The sequence below is a fragment of the Canis lupus genome, chromosome 14 (assembly GCF_011100685.1).
Source record: "Canis lupus familiaris isolate Mischka breed German Shepherd chromosome 14, alternate assembly UU_Cfam_GSD_1.0, whole genome shotgun sequence".
Lineage (NCBI taxonomy): Eukaryota > Metazoa > Chordata > Mammalia > Carnivora > Canidae > Canis > Canis lupus.
Window position 1 is genome coordinate 11,183,574 of NC_049235.1, and position 23,025 is coordinate 11,206,598.

A 23,025-nucleotide genomic window follows, 5' to 3' on the forward strand; every position below is an offset into this window, starting at 1 on the left:
AAAATTGAGAAATCCTTAGACTCACAGAAAAAAAAGAGATGACTCAAATAAATAAAATCACAAAAGAAGGGGGACACATTACAACTGATAACACAGAAATATTAAGGGTCATAAGAAACTATTATGAACAATTATATGCCAACAAATTAGGTAACCTAGAGAAAAACATAGATAAATTCCTAGAAATATATAACCTATCAAGATTGACTTGTGAAGAAATAGAAAATCTGAGTAGACCAATCACTAGTAAGGAGATTGAATCAGTAATCAAAAGTCTCCCAAGAAAGAAAAATGCAGGACCAGATAGCTTCACTAGTGAATTCTACCAGACATATAAGGAAGAATTAAGGCCAAACCTTCTCAAACTTTCCCAAAAATATAAGGATGAGGGAGCATTTCCAAACCCATTTTATAAGGCCATCAGTACTCTGATACCAAAGCCAGATAAGGACACTACAAAGAAAGAAAATTACAGGCAATACACCTGAACATAGATGCAAAAATCCTCATCAAAATATTAGCAAACCAAATTCCACACTACATCAAAAGGATCATACACTGTGACCAAGTGGGATTTATTTCAGGTGTGCAAGAATGGTTCAACATCCATAAATCAATCAGTGTTAAACACAGTCATATGATCATCTCAATTAGTGCAGAAAAAAACATTTGACAAAATTAAAAATTATTTCATGATAAAAACTAAGCAAACTGAATGAAACAATGTACTTCAACATAATAAAGGCCATATATGGCAGCTAATATACTCAAAGTTGAAAAGCTGGAAGCTTTTCCTCTAAGATCAGAAACAACACAAGGATGCCCACTCTCACCACTTCTACTCAACTAGGAATTGTAGCCAGAGCAATTAGACAAGAAGAAGAAATAAAAGGCACCCAAATCAAAAAGGAAAACATAAAATTATCCCTACTTGCAGATGACATGATATTATATATAGAAACCCCTAATGACTTTATCAAAACACTGTTAGAACTAATAAATGAATTCTGTAAAGTTGCAGGATACAAAATTAACAAACAAAAATCTGTGGCATTTCTATACACTAACAATGAACTATTGGAAAGAAAAATTAAGAAAATAATATCATTTATAATAATCTCTAAAACAAAATACTTAGGAATACACTTAACCAAGGAAGTAAAAGCTCTGTACACTAAAAAGCTGTAGATGTGATGAAAGAAATGAAGAAGACAGTAATAAATAGATGTTCCATGTTCATAGATTACATAAATTAATATTGTTAAGATGTCTATACTACCTAAAGTGATCTACAGATCCAAGGCAATCCATATCAAAATTCTAATGGCATTTTTCATAGACATAGAAAAAAGAATCCTAAAATTCATGTGGAACCACAAAAGATCCCATGTAGCCAAAGCAATCTTGAGAAAGAACACAGCTGGAGGTATCATGCTTCCTGACTTCAACTGTACTACAAAACTGGAGTAATCAAAAGTTTAGTATTGGCATAAAAATAGACATACATGGGGCATCTGGATAGCTCAATGGTTGAGCATCTGCCATTGGCTCAGGTTGTGATCCTGGGATCCTGGAATCCCCAGAAGAGAGCCTGCTTCTCCTGCCTATGTCTCTGCCTCTCCCTGTGTGTCTCTCATGGATAAATAAATAAATAAAAATCTAAAAACGGCAACAACAAAAACCAGACATACAGATAAGTGAACAGAATAGTCCATAAATGAACCCAGACATATACGGTCAATCAATATTTGACACTAATAAATCAATATTATGGCAACATAACATAAATGACTCAAATACATGTAGTGGGGAAAGTTAGTCTCTTTAATAAATGGTGTTGGGAAAATTGGATAGTCACATGTGAGAGAATGAAACTGACTCCTGTCTTACACCACACAGTATACACAAAATTCAGTTCAAAATGGATTACAGACTTAAACAGACAACCTGAAACCATAAAACTTCTAGACAAAAACATAGGAGTAATTTTTTAAAAAGGCAAAGGATCTGGATAGATATTTTCCTAAAGAAGATATCTGACCACAAACAGTACATGAAAAGGTGCTCAATATCATTAATCATCAGAGAAATGCAAATCAAAACTGCAATAAAATGTCACCTCACACCGGTTAGAATGTTCAGTATTAAAAAGACGAAATGACAAATGTTGGGAAGGATGTAGAGGAAAAAGGAACACTTGTACACTGTTGGTGGGACTGGAAACTGGTACAGATACCATATAAAACAGTATGGAGACCCCTCAAGAAGTTAAAAATAGAATTATCATATGATCCACCAGTCCCACTCCTGAGTGTACATCCAAAAGAAAGGAAACCATTATCACTAATGTTTCAAAGAGATATTTGTACTTCCACATTCACTGAAGCATTATTCACAATAGCTAAGGTATGGAAACAAGCAAAGTATCTGTCAGTGGATGAATGAGTAAAGAAAACATGATATATATGTATATATCTCACGTATATATATATACGCTTTTATATGTGTTATATATTTTTTAAATTTATTTAATACATAATTTTATTATTTATTTTGTATATATTATATATGATTATACATCTTATGTGTGTATATATATCATATATATATATTAGAATATTATTCAGCCTTAAAAAAGGAGGTAAATCTTGCCATTTGCAATAATATGGATGAGCCAGGAGGGCATTATGCCAAGTGAAATAAAGCAGACAAGGAAAGACAAATGCTGTGTGGTATCACTTACACATGGAATCTAAAACAGTAGAAAGCAAAACAAAACAAAAAAAAACAATTCTAAAACAAAACACACAAAAGTCTAACTCAGAGAATAGAGAGTAAAATGGTGGTTGCCGGGGCTGGGAAGTAGGGAGAGGTTGGTAAAAGAGTATAAACTTTAAGTTATAAGATGAATAAGTTCCAAGGATCTAATGTATAACATTAGACTGGTGACTATAGTTGATAATACCATATTGTATAATTGAAATTTGTGTCTGGAGTACAACTTAAGTGTTCACACCAAAAATGAACCAAAAAAGGTAAATATGTGAGGTGATGGCTGTGTTAATTAACTTTATGTTGAGGGATCCTCTCACAACATGTAAGTATGTCGAATCATCATATTGTAACACTTTAAATATATAACAATTCTATTCGTCAATTATACCTCAATAAAAAGATGATTGTGAGTGGGCCTGATCTAATTAGATGTACCTTTAAAAGGAATTGAGATCTTCCTGATGAAAGTGACTCAAAGCATGAAAGAAATTCTCCTGCTGTCCTTGAGGAGTAAATTTCTATGGTGGGGGGCGGGGGGGTGGGCATGTGGCAAGAACCTGAGAGCAGTCTTGAGAGCTAAGATGGTTCCATCCAAAAGCCAGCAAGAAAACATTGCGGTCGTAACACACAAGATGAATTCTGCCAACAACTTTAGGGAGTATGAAAGTGGATGTTTCCCCAGTTGAGCTTCAGATAAAGATGCATCCAATTGACTCATCGATCAATTTCAGCCTGGCACAGAGGATCCAACCAAAATATGCTGGATTCCTGACCCATGAAACTCTGAAATAATATTTGTGTTGTTTTAAGTTGCTGAGGTTTTGGTAATTTGTTACACAACAAAGAACACACAGTCTATGAAGCAGAAGTGTTTCATACGTGAAGGACTCACTTTTACTCTGTCTCCAGAATCTGGTCAATAGTCCTTGATGCAGATTCTTCACCACGCAGTCACCAACGACTTTCACAGCCTCCTTGTGTTCTGCTTTCCCTCCCAACACAAACCTTTCCCTTTAGGCATATTAAACATCTTTCTGTGCCCAGAGTAAGACACATTCTTTTTATTGAACCTTATCACATACTTTGCTTTCTTCATGGAATGCCCTCCCCACCTACTCATAGTTCAAAATCCAGATCAAATGTCACTTCGCTTATGAAGACTTCCCATGTCTCCCTTGTTATTATCATTCTGTTATGCTGTCATAGTAAAGGTTTCTGTAAATCTTCTGTAGTGGAGAAGTGTTTGATATATCTTTACATCAGCAAATACAATGACTGGTCCATCCTGAATTTTAAGCAACTGGTAATTATTTGCTGAATAAGCAATATTGGGTGAATTATTTGTTGAATAAATGGGTGAAGAAAGAGATGTAGATGAGGACCAAGATTAATCATGGTGTAAAAATGAGAGTTGCTATATGAAACTCTTGAAATAAGTATAGTGCTGGTTTCCTTGTTTTTTAATCTCATAACAAAGAGAACTTCATTCTGTCGGTAAAGCCATCATTACAAGTACGGCTTGTATGGCTTGCAGTGTCACCAATACATTAAGATTGAAATAATTTTAAATCTAAAATTGTTACAATTGTAAACTCAGCTTCCATTCCCTTCACACCTAAGGGTTTTGATAGTCATAATAGTATTACCACTAATAATAATGATAAAAACTAACACAATGCATGCTGTTTAAGCACTTTATATGTATTAACTAACTTAGTCTTTACAATAACTGTTATAATAACCATAGATTCCATACGTTACAGATGAGGAAATGTAGGCAAGGAGAGAGAATCATTCTATTAGTGTTAGAGCTAGAATTTGAATATACTTTTTTTAAATTTTTATTTATTTATGATAGTCACACAGAGAGAGAGAGGCAGAGACATAGGCAGAGGGAGAAGCAGGCTCCATGCACTGGGAGCCCGACGTGGGATTCGATCCCAGGTCTCCAGGATCGCGCCCTGGGCCAAAGACAGGCGCTAAACCGCTGCGCCACCCAGGAATTCTAGAATTTGAATCCAGGCAGTCTGACTTTTGGGTCTGTGCCATTAACTGCCTTGTAGTAGTCACTAGAGTAACTATGTTACCTCTTTCGCAATGAAAGCCATGGTGATAGTGAAGGTGCATTGGTTTCTTGCATGTATTGATTTGATGGAGGGGAAATGAGTGCAAAAGATGCCATAGACTTTTCCCACTCCAACTGACTTTCCTTGGCATCAACCTGCTTTCCTAGGGCACTGTCAGAGCCCATCTGACCTTAGAATTCAGAATATTCCTCTATTCCCATTAAGCTTTGCAAGTACCCAGTCAAAACTTCCTGTGCTTTTCAATTCTGCTGCATAAAACAAGTTTGTAAAAGCTGCTGTTTGTTGAAAACTTACTCATTTAAGACATGACAATTTTAAAATTACTTGTAAAGGCCCTGATTATGTCTCTCAGCACTTCCTAGCTAAAGGGAAAGGAGTGTATATATGTTTGTGGTATTTTTAGAGCCAGAGATATTTAAATCCTTTCATGGAGTGAACATTTGATGGAGAAACAGTCCATGGGTTCTTAGAGCTGCTTCCCAAGGCCCTGAATCAGCAGGTAGAGATGTTTCCAAACACAGATTATCATTTTTTCTTATCGTTCCGATCCCCTTGGCAACTGTGACACAAGAATAAATGGTGCAGAGTCATATTTGATCTATTTTATATGGGCTATTTCCATATAATTTGGAAAAGTGATGGGTGTCAGGGGCCAGAGATTACAAAACAGGGGAAAAAAAAAACCTTTTCACAGACAAAGAACAATCTTCATTAGCAAAATCGTTTCTTTTTATCTCAGATAGTTTCAAAAGCATACTCTTTGGAGGAATAAATGGAATAAAATTTTCTATTGTTTTCTCATCCTTGATAAAGCTCAGGGGTGGTTTTTGTTATTATTTTTAGGTGTGTCTGCCATCCTGGTCTGCAATCTATAGGAAAATCAATGAGCTGCTTTTGCATTTAGTACACATGCAGTGATGTATTATGTATTGCACAGAACTGGCAAGATTTTTAGTATTTCAAAACAAAGCAATCATTACGAGTATTGCAAAGCATGGTGTTATGCTATGGGTGATAATTGTCAGCAGTTTAGCCAACACAATTTTTTTTAAACTCAGTGCAAATGTGATTTTGTTTACATGAATTCTAAATTCATGTCGAAGGGCAAAATTCCAAGAATAACAAAGACAGTGTTCAAATAGAACAATAAGGGGGACTTGCCCTAACAGATACAGACTCACTCTAAATTAGTAGTAGTTGTGAGAGTGTGGTTGTGGTTCAGAGAGAGGCAAATAGAGCAGTCAAATGAACCGAGACACAAGCATATGTGGAACCTAGATTATGTGATTGAGGGGGCATGACAAATCGATGGGGGAAACGTTTGTTTGTTTGTTTGTTTGAGTGTTTTTTAACTAAGACTAATAGAATTGTTGGGGTTTTTAAAAGATTTATTTATTGTTAGAGAGAGAGAGAGTGCACACATATGCAGGTGGGAGAGAGGAAGAGGGAGAGAGAGAATCTCAAGCAGACCCCCAGCTGACCATGGAGCACCATGCAGGGCTTGATTTCATAACCTTGAGATCATGACCTGCGCTGAAATCAAGTTGGGTGCTTAACTGACTGAGCACCCAAGCACCCTATAGCATTATTTTTAAGTGAAAGAATAAAATTATGTCCTTAACCCACCATTCATATACGAAACATACCCCCAAATGGATTAAGATCTTAAATGTAAAAGCTCTATGTAAGAGAATATTTCCATATTGTCAGATGAAGGACACATTTCATGATAATAATAAACTGCACATAACAAAGTGTATTATAAATTGAAGTATGTATATACTTGTGATAGCTTACCATAGTCAAGAAAAGAAACATATCATCTGCCCCAAAAGTTTATTAATGCCCCTTTGTAATCCTGCATTCTGATACTCCATGCACAGAACCCACACGACCATTCATTTGCTTTCTGTCACCATATATAGTGTCACTAAACAAGCTAACTTGTGCCACATAAACATGCATGTAGATACATACATATACTATAAATCTCTGCATTACAAATCATAAAATAATGTGTACTAAGATAGAGATCCACATTTTACTGGGTAGCACTCATCTGATGCACTCAAGGCAAATCTAAAAACAACTTATTCAATTGATTATGCATAATAACACTTTTCATTTGAATTGAAAAAAATTTACCTGGCACCTAGGAAGCACTTTCACAGGTAAGCCCAGTATACTGTTAAGACTTTTGACTAATTATTTCATATCTCAGTTTTGTGGTTGGAAACAACACACCATCTCAGCCTCCCAATCTGGCAAAAAACAAATAGCTCTAATTCATCAGCTAATGGCTCATTTCTCCACTTTCTTAGGCTTAATCAGACATAGTGCTATATATCTATGGGCTAATGCTGTTTTTAAGATTGATTTTGTGATTTTGGTGTCAGAACTTATAGGATATTCATTTTCTATTCAAGAAGCCATTAAGCTCCTTTACCAGGTCCGATTTATTTACAAATATCTGACTCTAGTTGACTTAGCTAACATTTCTCTTGTCTATATGCTATTTGAGAAGGGGGATCAGATCTTATTCATCTTTGAATGTCCTTACAAGATTAGGTCAGTTCTTTGTACATAATAGGTTAGTCACTTTTTATTGAGTTGAATTAAATAAAACTGAATAGATCATTTTAATAAGACATTGAAACATTGTTTTTAGTGCAGTTCTGTTGCCTTACACTCAAAATGAGCATAATAATTAAAGATTCTGGTCTCCACCAATGTAAGGAAAACCAAAGAATTTAACTGAATGGCTTTTTTAAAGTAAATTCTACCCCCAATGTGGGGCTTGAACTCATGACCCTGAGATCAAGAGTCACATGCTCTACAAATGGAGCCAGCCAGGCACCTCAAAAAGAAAACTTTTTAACTGTTAGCCTTTTGTACATTTTTCTTCTTCCTTCCTTTGGGTTATTGGTTCTCAAAATGGGTTGCACATTAGAATTATTTGAAAGAATTTTGAAAGGTTTCTATGCCCAGGTCATAACCATCTCAATTAAATGAGAATTTGGGGGATGATACTCAATCACCAATAATATTTAAAACTTTAGCGATTCCAATATTTAGTCAATATGAAGAACACTGCTTTAGATGGAGGTGAAGAGTAACTTGACAATCATTCTTCCCCCATCTTTCTTTATTGTATTCTGAAACAACCAACAACCCTCTCACAACTTGAGAAGGTTAGAGAAGCATCTGTTTTAACATGACACTGAACATAAACCACTAAGTTTCCAAAAGTTAAAATGTGGTCCAGGCGAATGGTGAAGGTTGCCCAAAACTGGAGAGTGCTTGGTATTATAACTTGAAGCAACACTTAAAAAAAAAAAAAAAAAAAAAAAACAGCAGATTGTGCTAAAAATTAATTAAACCTTTATCAGCATATGGAGGTTATAACTTAGAGATTTCTTTTCCTTCCGTCTTCTTTCCTCACTCATTTTGTTCACATGTTCTTGAAGAAAAAGATATCCATTTACAATGATTCTTCATAAATTACCTTCCGGTTATCATTATTTTGGGCTTTGATTACAGAATTTAAATCTTTTTTTTTTTCAGAATTTAAATCTTTATTTGGTTTTACATTGTTAATGTAATAGAAAATAGTTCTTTCAAACAGGATAAAGGAAGTTGCCAGAAATAACACCATCTCCTCTAGGTCAAATGAGTTGCCTTGATAACCCTACATGTACATGCTTAGAACAAGAAGTCAGTATACATTATAGATACCAATTATTCATCTTGTGGTTCTGACTTTATTTTTATCTTTCATCTAAACTAGCACATTTATGATATCCTTCATCACTGGAAACTCTAACATTAGTCAAAATGTTTCAAATCATTTTTTAAAAGAAGCTAAAATGCTTCTGACTTATGACAAAGCAATTTTCTTTTTTAAATCACAAGCTAACTTGTAGCACATTTTATGCCATCTTTCTTCCCCCAATTTATCTTGGATATTATTTTTGTATCTCTCCAAAATGAGAACTGATTATAGACAATTTTGCTTTGCTATGATCTGGTTGAAGAAGTAGGTTCTGTATAATCTAGAAACTGGAAAATATAATTTAAAATATTTTTTATTTTTAATTTCAGGAGAAATATACATGAGGAAATTCTTTTAATAGGGGCATTGCTTGCAATTTGTAAGAGCATTAAGTGCTTAGATCAATGGTGCTAAATTCAGCAGTATGTTAATACCTAGATATTTATTCACTTGTATATTTCATGAGCATTTATTAAGCATCTACAATATTGCAGGTATTTCCTCTTGAAGATACAAATATGAATGTGAGAGTCTCTTTCCTAAATTTACAAAACAGCACAGTAAACTGCTTCCTGGTTAGAGCTCACCAAACTTATGGGGGGAAGGGGGAGAAGTTCTTCTGCAACATTGTATACAATCATTTTTGTTTTGTTTCTAAGCATATAAAAAAATGTTTAAAAATAGCATAAGTTTCATATATCATTGTGTTTTATACTTATAGGAAACTGTTATCAGGTTGTTTTATTACGTAAAGATAGTGCCTTTTTAAAAAATAATTTTAGGGCAGCCTGGGTGGCTCAGTGGTCTAGCTGAGATTAGCTGGGCTGGGTTCAGCCCAGGGTGTGATCCTGGAGACCAGGGATCGAGTCCCACATTGGGCTGCCTGCATGGAGTCTGCTTCTCCCTCTGCCTGTGTCTCTGCCTCTCTCTGTGTCTGTCATGAATAAATAAATAAAATCTTTAATTAATTAATTAATTAATTAATTAATTTTTAAAAAACCATTTTAAAAAGCCCGATGCTTTTGCATGGCTCTGGACAGTTGAATCTGCATAAAATCTCCCTCTGGAACTTCATCAATGGAAACAGAATTGTTCCAATACAATAACAATTTGTTTTTTGTACACAGCACATTAGTAGGCATAGAGTAAAACAAACAAGCAACAAACAAACAAAAACACACAGAATATTACTTTCTAAGGTGATCTGAGAACATAAATATTTTAAAACTGTGATTCAGAAGAAACTTCAAAGAAGCTAATACAGACACACTTTGTAAGGATTACAAAGACAACCTTAATCTTAACCCTTATATAGGTGCTTTATGGAGAAAGTTATACTTGTTATCATAGAGAAGAGATGAGGGTCTGAAGGGGGTTTTACTGATAATACAATTTTACTCGATTATATGTAGCTCAAGGAAGCTCATCTCCCAAGGCAAAATCCGAATTAGGATATTACTCACTTGAAAGAGTTAAATCTTTGGGTCTCTGTGTCTGCTCCCCCACAGGAACAATGAGACTTGTTATTTTCTTATGATCGAAGGATCCCCTGCAGGTTTTACTGACACCTTGTACATCATACAATGTTGGCCCACTATGTCCAGATGCAAAATCAACAAGGGGTCTTCAGATGAGCCAAGACCATGCGCATGCGGTTGGTTGCCAAAAAATCCATGTCTCAAGGAGTCAGATTTTCTGGGTTAGAATCTGTTAGGGCACTATTCTGTGAATGACATGAAAATATACAATGATCACAAGCAGCTCTGAACTTTTGATCAACACCTAACCAGTTAGCAAGGTGATGGAACAGGGAAACAAAAATAGGAATAGCTAATAATTACACAATGAATAACGAATGCCAGGCACTGTTGTAAGGGCTTTGATATCTTAATTGATTTCATCTTAAACACAATCCTGTAAGGTTGGTACTACTGTTACCTTCATTTTTAGATGAGGAGACCGAGGCAAGGAAAGGTCAGGCTTATGCAAGACTTGATTACGTTGTCCAGCTAATAAATGGAAAAACAGGGAATCAAACTTAGGCAGTCTGACTCCAGAGTGTGTGCAAATTAACCACCATGCACTGCTGTCTGTCATAGGAAAAATAGCTAACATCAATCTGCTTCAAAACTAAAAATAAACTGCTTATATTGTGGTGTCAGACATTGGGAACAAGAATAATAATCAAACAAAAGTAATTATGAAGAGATAAAGAAGAGAGAGAGAATTAATTAATAAATACATTATTATGCACCAGGGGATATATAAACTATAGAATAAGTTGCTTAATCCTGGAACCCTAGCCAAATGATGACACAAAACTTTAAAACAAATGTCATCTCTGCAGAACTTTAAGAAGGTATAGAGTATCATATAAATCAGTGAAAAGACATTATAGCTCCAAAAGTTTAGGAATTATTTACTTTTGGGAAATGTGTATTTATTTTCTCAATCACAATATTTCTTTGAAAGTTAGCGCATCTCAAAATGGATGAGGAAACAGGATAAGGGCCAAGAAATAGATTTTGATAATAAGAGAGACTTCACTCAGGGTTTGTCTTCCAGTTTATGGAAATTTCCTGTTCTCTTCATTGCTACATGAACTTTATAATCCAGTGGAAAGAAGTCAGACCCTGAAATTGTCTTTACTTTGTCAGGTGACATTTTGTTGTGGCTGGAGAAAGCATTTTATTTCCTTGTGATTCAGATTGCCCCTGAGTTAAATGGGGTCAAAGGATCACGGTGTTATATTCTTGCAAAGCATTTTGAAATGGATATATTTTGAGACTTTTAAAAGAAAGAGGGTAGAAAATCCATGAGAGTAACATGATTTCTGTGAGATTTTAGAATGACTTAGACTTGGGGATCATTTAAATAAATTTAAGCTTTGAATTTTTATTTGATTATGTTATATTTTGACATTATTCAGTTTATGACATAATAGAAACTGGCATTACAAAATATGATGGTCTTCCAGCCCTTCTGCATGAATTAACCTTTGGGGTTGTTATTCCTAGTTATCTCCTTGGGGTCTTTCACTGCTTCTCCAGGGCATTTATACCCTGTTTATGCAGCAGACCCTTTCAACAAAAATATAAGTCATCTCCTGCAGAGTGTACCATCTATTTCTAATCTCTTGCTTATTCCCATGTGCTGCTGAAGACTTTTAAGAAAACCATAATGCAACTTCCCATCCTTCCTCCTATTCTCAAGAGTTAACTCCTGGTAAAACTCCTGCTACATATGCGAGGCCTCAGTGAAAGAAAAACAGCTACACACACACAGCTCCCATCCTTTGAGGTGATAAATGGAGGCAAGATGCAAGGCTAGTGAGAAAGACAACCTTTCTTACTAGACAGTGGCCATGGTTTCAAGTCCTGTTAGCACTATCAGGACACATCTTTTTGAGTAAAGGGAGAGGAAACTGAGATTATTTTAAGATGGAAACTATTGCCTGACTGAAGGAATGTTAAGAAGTGGAGCGGGGGGCGGGGGGGGGAATAGATTTATTCAGAACATTCACACTTCAATGAGGTTAGAAAGTAACAAAAGGCCAGGCTTCTAGTGATTTAAGTTATTCTGTATTCTTCTTCCAAAATCTGTTTACCCCCAGTATATTTCACTGAACCTATCCGACATCTCAGTGTATCATACACTACAAAGCTCCACACAGTGTAGGGGTCAAGGGCAGGCCATCCCAAGAGGGGCCATATTGGCATAAAGATGATTTTGAGTAAAAAAAAAAAAAAAAAAAGCAGTCAAAACCCATCAGGTTCAGGAAAAGCTCCCCCACAACCACCTAAAAACAATTTAGATAAGGGACCTGTTGCAAGAAGAGAGTTATCACCATAGATAACTGCATTATGCTACGCACTGGCCTAGTAGAGAGGGAGAAATCTAGCTAGGCTTGTTTGATCAAAGTCCTCTGTGCTCCCTAGTTTCTGCTGGCCCAAGGAACATTTGTTTACCAAATATTCACTCTCTTTCATCTTCCTGTGAATTGCATTAGATTCTTTGAAGTCTCTGACCCCTACCCACTTTTCCTTGGTTCCGGATGACAAATAAACCTCATTTTGTCCTATTCTCTTGGGAATTTCCATATCCTTGTGGATTCCCTGTACATACAAAATTGAATTTGATTTGCTTCTGTTAATCTGCCTCATGTCAATTTAATTCTTAATCTAGTTCTAGAAAGATTTTGAAGGGGACAGGAGATTCTTGCTCCCTGATACAGGTTTATTTATTTTTTAATCTGCTATAATTCTGAGTTTGATTTTGTTCCTAAAACTTTCTATTACAGTTATCTTCATCTCATATTATTTTGTTATTTACATGTAGTGATTTAACCAGTTCATTCATCATTCTTTCTCATTAGGTCTGTTCCTTCTCCCTCTCCTCCTCCTGCTCCCCTTTTTCTTTCTATTTGTCAGTCCTTCCTTCCTCCCTCCCTTGTCTTCCCTCCCTCATTCCCTCCTTTTTTCTTTCCTTCTTTCTTTCTTTCCTTCCTTCCTTTTTCTCTTCCTCCTCCTCCTCCTCCTTCACTTCCTCTTTTTTCTTCTCCCTCTTCTTCCTCCTCCCTTTTCTTTCTTTTCTTTTTTAATTTATTTATTCATGACAGAGAGAGAGAGAAAGAGAGAGAGAGGCAGAGGCACAGGCAGAGGGAGAAGCAGGCTCCATGCAGGGAGCCCAACGTGGGACTCGATCCTGAGTCTCCAGGATCACACCCGGGCTAAAGGCAGCGCTAAACCCCTGAGCCACCCTGGCTGCCCCCTCCTTCCTTTTCTAAGCCAAATGCCCTTTTGAATGAGTGGATTAAACAAAATATCCTTATCTGTCTGCATGCTTTTCTGAAATCTTCTATCATATTCATCACACAAGTTAAAACATAAAAATAAATAAATAAATAAATGTTTCTAAGAGGCTTTTTAAAAAAACTGTATACTCTTTTATAGGCTACATACACTATAGAAATCAGTATAATTTCATGGTTTTATTTAAATAACATTTTTGAAAAAGAAAACTTCGATTGATTTTATTTTTGTGTACTCTTTAAAAATGCTGGTTGAAGGAGTTTGAGAAGACACAAATCTGAGCTGAGACAATATAGTGGAGTAATTGAAAGAAGGCATTTTGAAGTCAGAAAGCCCAGTGTACAGATCCCTGTTTAGTAGGTTATTTTACATCTCTAATCCCCTGGTTCCTCAGTTGTAAGGTGAACATAATAATGTGCCTACTTGTTAAGATCATTACCATGGTTAAATAATGAGGCTAAGTTTTTTTGCAAGATGTCTAGCATGTAGCAATGAATCAATTAATTGCAGTTATTGTTTGTAGTTGCATAGTATTGCCTATCAATTCTTTTCTTTTTTGTTTTTCTTTTCTTTAGTTACCAACAAAAACAACAAAATTAAAATAGTTCCTTGTGTTCCATATGTTGCAGTGGAGATGCTAGGAATAAATGAATGGCAAGGCCTATTGGAAGATTCAGAATTTGGTGGTTCTTTTTGATGGTATTTAAACACTGCAGATGAAAACAGAAGGGAGATTTAGAGACACTTACTCAACTGGGAGTTTAGAAGACATTAAGTATCACAGGAGTAGAAGCAGAGATAAACAGACCTGGGAGTAAAATCCACAAATGGTTTGTAAGAACTATTACAAGAAAAGCAAATTAAAAACACAAAAAGATTGAAAACCATATGACTGTGTAAAAGTGTGCACACATGGGTATGTATGAGGAAGAGGGAACAGGAATAAAGAAATGAGGCAATAGCTATTTAATAATACTTTATGGATTTTTTTTATTGTCATTAAATGTATGGCCCAGTCAACATTATACAGTGGTGCAATTTTTTTCATGTGGTTTCCTTTTTCAAAAGTGTACTGCACCTTCATATTACCCATTAGTTTAAAATAATCTGAGTCTTGCGGGCTTCTTCCCTGATTCTCAACACTACAGTGACTAACAGGCAGTCACAGACCCTCCCTTTAGTTCTTCCGCCATCCTTGCCATTCTGTGCATCTCTCATCCTTGACAGAACATCTATGCCTTTGTTAAAGGTAGCATTTAAACGTCAAATGCCTTCCTTCCAACTAATACTCCTATCTAGATTGACATCTGCCTTCCCTGGAATATCTTTTTAAAAACAATCATATTTTTAGCTTTTACTTGTTAGAATCTATTATTTTTGCTTTCTATTTCTTTATGCTTTCTGCTTTTTAAAAAAAGATCTCATTGATTTATTTAGAGAAAGAGAGTGCAATTGAGGGAAGGAGAGAGAAGGGAGAAGGAAGGGAGGGAGTAACGGGGAAAGGAAAGAATCTGAAGCAGATTCCATGCTGACTGCAGAGCCTGAATGGATCTCTGGCTTGAACTCATGACCCTGAGATCATGACCATGAGATCATGACCTGAACTGAAACCAAGAGTCAGTAGCTCAACTGACTGAGCCACTCACTAATTGGATATTAAGCTTTTTAAGATAAAGGGTCTTACTTCCTGCTTCAGTTTTATCTTCCACAGTAATATAAAGAGAAGTAGCTCAATAATTGTTGATTGGCCAGCATTTCCCAGTTTTTAATGTCTTCACATTTGTATTATTTTTTAGTCATTTACATGATTGTATCTATTCATCAGTTCACCAACACAAAAATACAATTAATACTACTCATATTTACAATATATTATTTGCAGTTTTTTAAAAAAAATCCTTTCTTCTAGGGAGTTTTTTCATTTAACATTCTTACTCATGTGTCTTCCATGAATTCAAAAGATAATGTTTCTTTTTCAATCACAAAGACCTCCTTTGCTCAGCTAATTAGGTCCTCTTGATTATCCTTTGAAACCTAACATCCATGTTAGAAGTTAAAGAATATTTTGTTCTCATTTATTCTACTAGGTTCTCCTTCATTAGTTTAATTTTGGATGCATTCTTGCAGTGAAACTCTTTGATCTTTAGTCATGGTTTATTAAATCTCTCTTCTGAAATGCCCCATCCCTTCATCTTATATCCTGGTACCATTCCAAATCATGTTTAACTTTCGAGATCCATTTCAAATATCATGTACTACATGACACCATTCACAATTCATTTCTCTCTCTTTCTGACTTCTTCAGTCCTCTGATTTCATCTGTACCATTGAACATCACGTTTTGCTTTTTATTCATTCAAATTCATTGAGCACCTTTCACTTGTTGGGCACTGTATCATGCCATAGAGATGCAAAGATAAATGACTCAGGATCTCTGCCTTCAAAGATGTTGCAGCTAATAGAGAAGACAAAACATTAGATGATGGATTTAGTAATGTAACTAGCCATAATAGTACAGAAAACCAGAGAGAGGATTTTCTGGGCCCCAGAAAAGTGTATCTAATAAGCCAACATTTAAACCAAACCTTAAAAAGTGTGTATGGAATTGGAGAAGTTAGTGGAAGATTTCAGTTAGTGAGGAATGCTTAGAGGAGACAGAGAGAAGCAGTTCTGAATGATGACAGGCCCAGGATGTTTAATGGAGTAAGGAGCTAATGTACAGAGAAGGTGTGCTTGAACTGTGGTCTAAGACTGTTTGAAGTCTGCTCCCTTAGAATGATAACAAAATTTAATGTAAAGAAGGAGCCGCTAGAGCATATCGTTAGCTTGAAATTTAATTTTTTTCAAATGAGCCCATACAGTTTGGGATAGGACTTGCATTCATTTTATAGTTTAACATATTAAGAATTATTGCATGGAATGAAGCCTAGGGAGCATTTAGTAATAAATTAGTAGTAAACAGATTTCTGTTATTATGCTGTGATTAAACACATTGCTTAATTGAATCTACTAGTCAATATTTTGGAGGCTACTGTGATGGAGCCAGGTAACTTTAAAATAAACACATTAGTTATTATTGACTTATATACTCGAATTTTGTAAATGACACTAGTGCTTGATAAGTTGCTAAGTCTAGGCCATGGATGCATTCAACTACTTTAATTTGAACCATTAATGAATCAAGCATAAGTTTTAAAATTCATTATTCTATGCATCCTGTTGAATCTTTTATAATAAATGAACTATGTATAAAAAAGTTACCAATAATTTCAGTATAAGAATTTTATGTTTTACCTCTCTTCCAATTTCTACTAGAGGGTTACCAATGAATTCTTTAAAGTCAAGCCCATTGTACAGCTTGGTGGTTATCAAATCATCTTTCCTGTTCCTATTCAGCTTAATATTTGTGAATTGCTTGATAATACAATGAGTATCATACCTATGTCTGAATAAGCCCAAAAGGAATAAATATTATATTGGGCAAAAACAAATCAAGGAGATTATTTTTAAGAAGAATATGGAGGCCTGCAGTCAGAATTAAAAATATCATACTCAGATACTGTGCTTGGGGAAGGTCTACTCTGATAGCAATTATTATTTAAAAAAAAAAAAAAGATCTTAGTTGTCTATAAGCTCAGCATGAACAAAAAAATTGCAACTGAATGCTTAAAACATAGTAATGCACATTAATTTATTGTTAAGCCACAAGAATAGGAGGGCAGTATTTGGATCAATGAAGGTAATAGACCCATTCTCCCATTGTTCACTGCCAATGTTAGACCACTTGTGGGCTATTCAAGTGCAGATGGTTCATCTTACATTTAAAAGATGGTAAAGAACTATTGGTGGAAATGCAAGCTGGTGCAGCCACTCTGGAAAACAGTATAAATGTTTCTCAAAAAGTTGAAAACAGAACTATCCTATGATCCAGCAATTGCACTACTAGGTATTTACCCTAAAGATACAAATGTAGTGATTCAAAGGGGCACCTGCATCCCAATGCTTATAGCAGTAATATCCACAATAGCCAAACTATGGAAAGAGCCCAGATGTTGTCTATCCACAGATGAATGGATAAAGAAGATATGACATATATACACAATGGAATACTACTCAACCATCAAAAAAAAAAAAAAAAAGAAATCTTGCCATTTGCAATGATGTGGATGGAACTAGAGGGTATTATGCTAAGCAAAATAAGTCAATCAGAGAAAGACAATTATATGATCTCATTTGTATGTGGAATTTAAGAAACAAAGCAGAGATCATAGGGGAAGAGAGGAAAAACCAAAACAAGAGAAAATCAGAGAGGAAGACAAACCATAAAAGATTCTTAATAATTGGAAACAAGCTGAGGGTTGCTGGAGGGGAGGGGGTTGGGGAGATGGGGTAACTGGGTGATGGGCATTAAGGAGGGCACATGACGTAATGAGCACTGGGTGGTATATAAGACTGATGAAGTACTGAACTCTACCTCTGAAACTAATAATACATTTTATGTCAATTAATTGAATTTAAATTTAAAAATAAAAAATGATGGTAAAGAATTTATAAATTATAAAATACAAAACAAAGAAAATTTTTAATGTTCAATGTGGAAAAAAATAACAGAAACATGATAGGAGTTTTTATAAAGGAATTATTTGTATCAATTGTTGCTTAAAGACTAATAAAATTAAACGATGGATGTTACAAAGACACATTTCATCTTCATGGACAGGTTGACCCAAAATTAGAGTAAGGAATGGGTTTTATAAAGAGGCCTGTTCTCAATCACCAAAAGGTTTTTAACAATCCAGGTGAAGTTCTAGTAGAGATTCATTTGTGATGAAATTGGACCAGATGACCAAAAATATTGTCTTCAGTGTTCAGGTTTGGAGACTATGACTGCTATAAAGCAAATTAAGATGTATTCCAGATATGGGCACCTGGGTTCTCAGTGGTTGAGAATCTGCCTTCATTCAGCTCAGGGCTTGATCCCTGGGCCCTGGGATCAAGTCCTGCATCAGGTTCCCCACAGGGAGCCTGCTTCTCCCTCTGCCTATGTCTCTGCCTCTCTCTCTGTGTCTTTCATGAATAAATAAATAAAATCTTTTTAAAAAATGTATTTTGGATATACTAATGCAGTTTTTTTTTTTTTGAGGCTATGCTCTTAGATTTGTCTTCACAGTGAAAGGTGATAGATTTGTTATAAAAACATTAATTATATTGAACTTCTTATATTTTATTTTTACTATCACATTATTTATTATGCACCCAGAGAAATGCACCATACACTTTCTAAGTATTATAATTAATCCAAACAACATGTCTACAAGGTACAAATTACTAGTTTCATTTGGGATTAAGGAAAATTGGCTTAACGAAGTCTAGATAACTTGCCTAAAATCACACAGCTGGTAAATAACACAGAGATATTATTCCAAGCAAATCAATAAAAGAATAAACTTGGAAGTGATACAGCATAATGATTTCAAGTAAAGGTGGCTGGGACTCAGTCATTGCTTTGAAAACCCCAAAGACTTCCTCTTTCAATATGTAGGGGTGGCTAGATCAGATTCATATTTCACTGAGGAAGACTTCAGAAAGCCAAATTATGGACAAACAGATAAACATTCTGGAAATATTCACAACAATACTCCCTCTTCTTAGGCACTTTGGAAAAAATAATTTGTTGCTATTTTATTTATTTACCAAGAGAAATTATAGTTATGAAGTGTTGAAGTAGGGGATAACCAATACATTATCTCTTGCTAGATTATTAGTTCCATATGCTGAATGACTTAAAAAAGAATTGAAGACAGATCAACATGAAAATCATGGACATGCTTGGAGACCATGAAATCTGAGGAAGAGGAGTTAGATAACTCAAGCTTTTAATGGTATCACTCTAAGATAACTGCGCTTTCATTCCAATTGACAATCTTATATATATTTACAAACTTAATTTGCTTACCAAAAAAGTATTGTGGCCAAGTCTTCAATCCTTGTTTTTTAAGTCATGGACAACCCATGTTCTAATCCATTGTGTTAAATTATAAATCTCAGAGGACAAACATACAACTCCTATTTAGTATAGCTTCTAAGTACTAATCAGAGTTAAAGTTTGTCTGGTTCCAAAGCCCAGTAAAAGCCATATGAGTCAAGGATAATGTCATTATAAACTATTTATGCTGAATTAAAGAATATTTACTTTGGGTACAACCATAAATTCTTAAACTGATAATTTCAAGGGGGAGATAGAAACCTCTAAGTCACTAATGTGACAATAAGAATGAACTTGGATGATCAAACCAGGGAATTAAAAAAAAAAAAAAAGGCAGATCTTTTAGAAGCACCATAAATTATGTTGTTAAATTGTGGCTGGGTTCTAATGCAAATCTAGGTTACCCAGGCATAAAAGACAGCAGCAATTGGCAAACACTGTGTTATTTATTTTCTGGATAAGCCATCTATCAAACTCTTTTATCCCCAGTGAAATGCACTCACACACCATGGAAAGAAAGAAATTGGTTAGTGATGGAGTATAACCCTGGGAACTTCTTTTCTGAACTTTAGTAGAATCAACTAAGTATCAAAGTTCTCTGCAAATTCACAGTCGCTTGTTTGTCTAAACCAAACAAGAGGGAGATATTCATTTGGTTGCTAAGCAGAGAAAGTGGTTACTGAAATGTTTCATGACCTGTTTGATGAGTCTGTCAGGTGTCTTCTCTGAATCCACTGCCATAAAGTACATCAATTTAAACCTCAACGTCACAGAAATGGCAACTCATCATGAAAATTGTCAATTCTTTCAAATCTCAAAAGAAGAAAAAAAATGCATGGAGATACTGTATTTTAGAGGTACCTGAGCCCACTAATCAATAGTAAGGGGGCACCTGGGTGGTGTAGTCAGTTAAGCATCTGACTCTTGGTTTTGGCTCAGGTCGTGATCTCAAGATCCTGCGATCGAGCCTGCCTGGACCCCCAAAGTCAGGCTCCATGCTCAGCATGAAGTCTGCTTAGATTCACATTCCCTTTCTCTCTGTCCCTCCTCCTTATTCATCCCCCTCAAATAAATAAATTTTTTTTTTAAATGGGACTTTTCCAAAGTCTGGAGCAGAGGGATTTGGAAATAGCATTTCAAATCAGAGAACTTGTGGTTTATATGTTATTCCAAAAAAAGAAAACTACATTTCTTTATCATAATTTTATTTATTTAATAATTAACAGAAGATTTAGGAGGGATTGTGAGTATATATCTTAATCCACAATCTTGAAGGCACAAGAAATGTATTATTATTTTCTTTAAATCAATGTAATTTGATTTGAACCTCTATTCAGACATTTGGTGGAAATGTAAATAAATTTGAGGGCTATTACCCTTTCCTTACCTCCATCATAACATAGGGATCCAGAATCACCTGGTACCAGGAGAAGAGGCAAGTGCCCTTCACATGAATCTATTATGTATGATTGCTACTGGTTTAATACTTACCCAAGTTTATAGAGTCACCAGGAGGTTGTTGCTTTTCTATGTCCTTTGCCACATTGCCAAATCTGAAATTCAGAATCTTGATTGGACCTGAGAATGCCAGTGCCCTGCAATCACTCTCGAGGAAAGGGAGCATAATCACTCCTTATAAAGGATACAAATACTAAAGAAAAAACACCACCTGATATAGCAAAACACAGCAAAAACCAGACATGAATAAATGTATCAGTACATCATTCCTACAACAGAAGTTTTGTCTAAAGTTTTTGCTTAAGGTCCAGAGTTTTTTTTTTTTTTTTTTAACTTCTATTTAAAATAACTTTGAATTTACAGAAAAGCTGCAAAATAGTAGCTCCCATATGGCCTTCACCCAGTGCCCCCAATGTTAACATCCCACATAATCACAGCAAAATGATCAGAACCAGGAAACAATGGCCTCTTTTAATAGGCAAACTACTATTAATTAAAATACAGACTTTATTCAAACTTCACCAGGTTTCCCCCTAATTAACTTTTTCTCCTCAAGTTCTGGTTCAAGATTCCACACTATGTTTACTTGTCCTGTCTCCTTTGTCCAAACTGTGACTATCCTTTAGTCTTCACCTTTCAGGATCTTGACACTTTTAAAGTGCATCAGTTACTTAATTTATAGAATATCCCTCATTCTTTTATGTTCTTTGCATGAGGTTATACATGCTAAAACACAGAAGTGATTTTTTTGCCCTTCTCAGTGCATATCAGCGGGCATGTCATGTCAGTGTCTAATTATTAGTGATATTCCTGGTGATCATTTGACTAAGGTTCTGTCTGTTGATCTTGAGTTTTTCTAATGTAAATTACTCTTTGCCCACTTGAAGTTAATAAATATCTTGGGGAAAATATTTGCAAGCATGCAAATATTCTATTCCCGCTCAAAGTTTCACTCACTAATTTTAGCATCCATTGATGGATCATACCTGCAACTAATATTATTATTATTATTATTATTATTATTATTATTATATCTGTCCAATGCTAATTTTGTTTTTCCTTTATTCTTCCTACATTTATTAATTGGAGATTTTCAATAAGAAAAAGCTGTTTCTTCTCATTGATTTGTTTATTCCATTTATATCAGTATAGACTCCTAGACTTATTTATGGGTTATAATCCAATAACATTAGAGGTTCTGGATTTTAAACTGTTATAATACTCTATTTCTTTTTTTTAAAGGATTTAAAAAAATAAATAAAAGGATTTTATTTATTTGAGAGAGAGACATAGTGAGCAAGAGCATTAATGGGGTTGGGGTCAGGCCAGAGGGAGAGGGAGAAGCAGGCTCCCCACTGAGCAGGGCTCCATCCCAGGACCCCGAACCCAGGACACCTGGATCATGAATTAGGCCAAAGGCAGACACTTAACCAACCAGGCCACTCAGGTGCCCCTATTTCTTTTTTTGAGTTCCACATGTTCCCTCTTTTTATTAGGAATGATATTTGTCTCTGGTTCATTGCAACATGTCCATTTATTCCATTCTTCTTGTACTGTTTCCTTTAATTTTACTTCTCAGTCTTATTATGATTCCTCTTTTAAAATATTTATCTGTAATATTCTGTCATCTTTTATTAAATCTTGTTATCCCTGCCCCCCCACCCCAAACAATGTCATTTTTCCCCCATTACCTCCACCCTGGACACTCTTTATTTCTATTTACTTCATGTACAGGTGCTGATGAGCAGACATAGTTTGTCCAGTATGAACAAAGATAAATTGCCTATTCCCATCTTTTGAAAATAGTCCATTCGTTCTTTTGACTTTCAAGATGAATGTGAGAAAATTAAAGGAGTCATTCTCTATTTTGGCCATCAATTTCCAGTAGGCACTGAATAAGGTGACTGCTAATAACACTGGTAATGGGTGATATTTCTTTTTGTTGTATTATTGTGGTTGACTTTAGAGAAGGATTGACAATACTTTTTGAACAACTGCTGATTCCATCAATCTTTGAACTAAAAATAATTTAAAACAACACATTTTTCTGTAAGAAAATTAAAGCAAAATTTTGTCCTTTGTATCTCTGTATGACAGTTGCTTAATTCGCCCATATGTTCTTATACTTAGATCCAC

General features: G+C 35.1%; 1 long non-coding RNA gene across 4 annotated transcripts in view; it reads left to right on the top strand.

Annotated features, from left to right (window-relative positions):
* LOC102156199 overlaps positions 1 to 23,025 on the top strand; it is a 422,250-nt gene that overhangs the window by 177,529 nt on the left and 221,696 nt on the right. Inside the window, exon 7 of one of the 4 annotated variants that reach the window (XR_005369333.1) lies at positions 19,203 to 19,217. The exons of the other annotated variants lie outside the window; for them this stretch is intronic. This is a non-coding gene — a long non-coding RNA (uncharacterized LOC102156199). Of the gene's footprint in view, positions 1 to 19,202; positions 19,218 to 23,025 lie in introns of those variants that run through there. 4 annotated transcript variants of the gene reach the window in all.